This window comes from Anopheles coluzzii (genome assembly GCF_943734685.1).
Source record: "Anopheles coluzzii chromosome X unlocalized genomic scaffold, AcolN3 X_unloc_15, whole genome shotgun sequence".
Taxonomy (NCBI): Eukaryota; Metazoa; Arthropoda; class Insecta; order Diptera; family Culicidae; genus Anopheles; species Anopheles coluzzii.
Window position 1 is genome coordinate 10,001 of NW_026054442.1, and position 5,000 is coordinate 15,000.

Genomic DNA, 5,000 nt, shown 5'->3' on the forward strand with positions numbered 1-5,000 from the left:
CAAGCGTCCTTCCCAGGTTTCCCTAGTAAACCTTGTATGGTAAACATACCCAAGCGTGTCCGTAAGCACGCAACGATAGTCACGAACGAGCACATACCTAGGGAAAGTACTCTACGTACTAGGACTTCTGTCCAAGAATGGTGTCCGCGACGGTCGGGCACTGTGACGCAATTACCAAATCCTAGAATCGTACAAGCAGTGTGTACAAACATAAACATTAACGCGTTCGTTCGGGCTGCGCCGTCCGTGTTGAACACAAATGCGGGTGATTATATGAGTGGATGGACAAAAACATGCGTGGCGAAGACAATTTTCTGCACGATGTGCACATAGCTCATTTCGTCGTCCCGGGCGAATGGAAAAACACAAAAATCTCGAGTATCTTTCTAGGTTTCTGTTATAAAAGGGCAGGCCAAAAGGTGACCGGTTGAGATGAGCATTTTAAGCATGCAAGCACTTAATTGCAACTTTTCCTACAAAAACTAGGTACGTACACGTAGATTGTATCAACATGGACATCCATGATTGCGTACGCCCGGGCTGCGCCCTCCGTGTTGTACTTTCCCTGATTGGTACACAATTTTGGTGCAAGTGTACCAACATCGACATCTATGAACGCGTACGCTCGAGCTGCACCCTCCGTCTTGTACTTTCCCTGATCGGTACACAGTTTTGGTGCACGGCTATCCCGAAAGGCAACTTGTACCAACATCGACATCCATGAACGCGTACGTAGCGTACTTTCCCTGATCGGTACACAATGTTGGTGCACGGCATAGGAAATGGGCTTAAAATGGTCAAACTCAATCCATTTCCACTAAAGATAGTCAATAACAGCTGTGCCGATGAAGTAGGGCACGATGCAAGTCAATGTTATTTAATGAATTACATGTTCACCATACATTTCAGTACAAAATTGCTCGGTCAGACCTACAAAGTGCTATATCTCGAATACTAAACGTCGCAGATGGGTGTCGTAGAACAATTTTAAGTTCGTCTAACGATTCTACATCCGATTCTGGATAGTGGTTTTTCGACCACTTTTCAACATTTTGTGACACCCCGAACCTAGGGGCAGCTCCCTAGCTTTTTTCAAAAATGTGCACCGAACGGGCCAGAGAGCTCGAGTAGTCGAAAATTTTTTTTTTTGCTAAAACCCCTCAAAACGTGTCAGGAACGCACCCTAGATGATGAAAAGTGCAACCAGAATGTCAATCGACAACATGCCCGGGGGTACAAATTTGCTCTACGCGTCCCTAGGTAGGGTACTTTTTCATACAAACATCAAAGTGTACGGTGCACACAGTGCGCGGAACAAAAATTGCTCGGTCAGACCTAGGACGGGCCATATCTCGAATACTAAACGTCGCAGATGGGTGTCGTAGAACAATTTTAAGTTCGTCTAACGATTCTACATCCGATTCTGGATAGTGGTTTTTCGACCACTTTTCAACATTTTGTGACACCCCGAACCTAGGGGCAGCTCCCTAGCTTTTTTCAAAAATGTGCACCGAACGGGCCAGAGAGCTCGAGTAGTCGAAAATTTTTTTTTTGCTAAAACCCCTCAAAACGTGTCAGGAACGCACCCTAGATGATGAAAAGTGCAACCAGAACGTCAATCGACAACATGCCCGGGGGTACAAATTTGCTCTACGCGTCCCTAGGTAGGGTACTTTTTCATACAAACATCAAAGTGTACGGTGCACACAGTGCGCGGAACAAAAATTGCTCGGTCAGACCTAGGACGGGCCATATCTCGAATACTAAACGTCGCAGATGGGTGTCGTAGAACAATTTTAAGTTCGTCTAACGATTCTACATCCGATTCTGGATAGTGGTTTTTCGACCACTTTTCAACATTTTGTGACACCCCGAACCTAGGGGCAGCTCCCTAGCTTTTTTCAAAAATGTGCACCGAACGGGCCAGAGAGCTCGAGTAGTCGAAAATTTTTTTTTTGCTAAAACCCCTCAAAACGTGTCAGGAACGCACCCTAGATGATGAAAAGTGCAACCAGAACGTCAATCGACAACATGCCCGGGGGTACAAATTTGCTCTACGCGTCCCTAGGTAGGGTACTTTTTCATACAAACATCAAAGTGTACGGTGCACAAAGTGCGCGGAACAAAAATTGCTCGGTCAGACCTAGGACGGGCCATATCTCGAATACTAAACGTCGCAGATGGGTGTCGTAGAACAATTTTAAGTTCGTCTAACGATTCTACATCCGATTCTGGATAGTGGTTTTTCGACCACTTTTCAACATTTTGTGACACCCCGAACCTAGGGGCAGCTCCCTAGCTTTTTTCAAAAATGTGCACCGAACGGGCCAGAGAGCTCGAGTAGTCGAAAAATTTTTTTTTGCTAAAACCCCTAAAAACGTGTCAGGAACGCACCCTAGATGATGAAAAGTGCAACCAGAATGTCAATCGACAACATTCCCGGGGGTACAAATTTGCTCTACGCGTCCCTAGGTAGGGTACTTTTTCATACAAACATCAAAGTGTACGGTGCACAAAGTGCGCGGAACAAAAATTGCTCGGTCAGACCTAGGACGGGCCATATCTCGAATACTAAACGTCGCAGATGGGTGTCGTAGAACAATTTTAAGTTCGTCTAACGATTCTACATCCGATTCTGGATAGTGGTTTTTCGACCACTTTTCAACATTTTGTGACACCCCGAACCTAGGGGCAGCTCCCTAGCTTTTTTCAAAAATGTGCACCGAACGGGCCAGAGAGCTCGAGTAGTCGAAAAATTTTTTTTTGCTAAAACCCCTAAAAACGTGTCAGGAACGCACCCTAGATGATGAAAAGTGCAACCAGAATGTCAATCGACAACATTCCCGGGGGTACAAATTTGCTCTACGCGTCCCTAGGTAGGGTACTTTTTCATACAAACATCAAAGTGTACGGTGCACACAGTGCGCGGAACAAAAATTGCTCGGTCAGACCTAGGACGGGCCATATCTCGAATACTAAACGTCGCAGATGGGTGTCGTAGAACAATTTTAAGTTCGTCTAACGATTCTACATCCGATTCTGGATAGTGGTTTTTCGACCACTTTTCAACATTTTGTGACACCCCGAACCTAGGGGCAGCTCCCTAGCTTTTTTCAAAAATGTGCACCGAACGGGCCAGAGAGCTCGAGTAGTCGAAAATTTTTTTTTTGCTAAAACCCCTCAAAACGTGTCAGGAACGCACCCTAGATGATGAAAAGTGCAACCAGAACGTCAATCGACAACATGCCCGGGGGTACAAATTTGCTCTACGCGTCCCTAGGTAGGGTACTTTTTCATACAAACATCAAAGTGTACGGTGCACAAAGTGCGCGGAACAAAAATTGCTCGGTCAGACCTAGGACGGGCCATATCTCGAATACTAAACGTCGCAGATGGGTGTCGTAGAACAATTTTAAGTTCGTCTAACGATTCTACATCCGATTCTGGATAGTGGTTTTTCGACCACTTTTCAACATTTTGTGACACCCCGAACCTAGGGGCAGCTCCCTAGCTTTTTTCAAAAATGTGCACCGAACGGGCCAGAGAGCTCGAGTAGTCGAAAAATTTTTTTTTGCTAAAACCCCTCAAAACGTGTCAGGAACGCACCCTAGATGATGAAAAGTGAAACCAGAACGTGAAACGACAACTTTGTTGGGGGTACCCTTTTTACTCTACGGGCCACTAGCTTAGGCGCGCCAACAGCGCTTTCCTCTCGGGTTCCCATTTTTTGCCCTCCTGGGATTATGATCATTTACTCATTGCCTACTATAGGGAAGGTACCTTGCTCCGAGGTCAAAAATGAAGATTTCACCAAATCGTAGTTTTAACCTCTATTTAGTCGTAGGAGCATGGTTTGCAGTGTCCGTGGGTCATATAAGCCCCCGTTTGGGTCATACGTCCCCTCCCCGATGAAAATCGTCATATGACTATAGGCCGAACTTATGAAGCAAAAGTGGTGTCTGGTGGGTTCTGCCGATGATCTTAACCTATGATTTTGAGTTTCCACTCTTTCAAAACGTTTCCTGGAGCAGTACATCACGGGTCTACGGACCCAAAGACTTCGTTGCGATGGTTTCAAGCATAAAAGTTGTAACAGTTAAGGGTTTTTAATACGCGTATATTAAATCATTGCTTGAAACTAAGCTTCGTTGTCTTTAAACTCTGCAAGACCAATCGAACTTCTTAGGGAAACTCGAAGCATTCACGCTAAGCTGGTGGTGCAGGGCACATAGCGTGATGAAACCGGGTTTCCCTAACCAATGTGGCATATTTTTTCCCTGAGAGTGAAGCTCAGACCCACGTAGGGGAGAGCGAAGTGGAACTTTAATGTTCAATGCAGCAAATGTTCGCCATGCGGATAAACAAGTTGGAATAGTTCAATGTAGTGTAATGCAAACACGAATCGCAAATAACGATACGGGACCCAGAAGCAATTCTGCGGATCCCTCGGGGAGTGGTGAGTTGATATAAATTAGAGGTGAAAGTCCAAGTTGTTCGAGCTCCGGCTCGGCAGCCGATACGAGGTTCCTGTTGAGCTTGTTTGTACATCGCGCAGAGGCGCCGTTCGGTTCTAGCAATGATTCCCGCCACCATGTTCCATGCGTGCAGAGATCCGTTAGAGCTCGTTCAATGTGTCCCGCCGTGATTACGAAAAAGTCCAACAGTTGACTTAGTTGGGTGTGCGTCAAGTAATCGCGCAGAGATGCCGATCGGTTCCTAGCAATGTTTCCCGTCACAAGGTGGTATTGGCACCTGTGCAGAGTGGCCGTTAGCAATGTCTCCCGTATCACGGTGGTGTACCATCACTAGTGCAGAGTGACCGCTAGCAATGTCTCCCGTCACAAGGTGGTAGCCCAGAAGTGCAGAGAAGCCGCTGTAGCAAAGTCTCCCGTATCACGTTGGAGTTCTTCCACTAGTGCAGAGAGATCGCTGAACCGTTCAATGTGTCCCGTCGTGGTGTGCTTGTACCGAGCACGTAGGATACACCTTGCTTTGTTGGT

The 5,000-nt window shown here is 46.3% G+C and overlaps 1 long non-coding RNA gene across 1 annotated transcript in view; it reads left to right on the forward strand.

The window, feature by feature from the left end:
• LOC125907723 (uncharacterized) overlaps window positions 1-5,000 on the forward strand; it is a 47,038-nt gene that overhangs the window by 7,349 nt on the left and 34,689 nt on the right. The gene's annotated exons all lie outside the window — the stretch shown is intronic.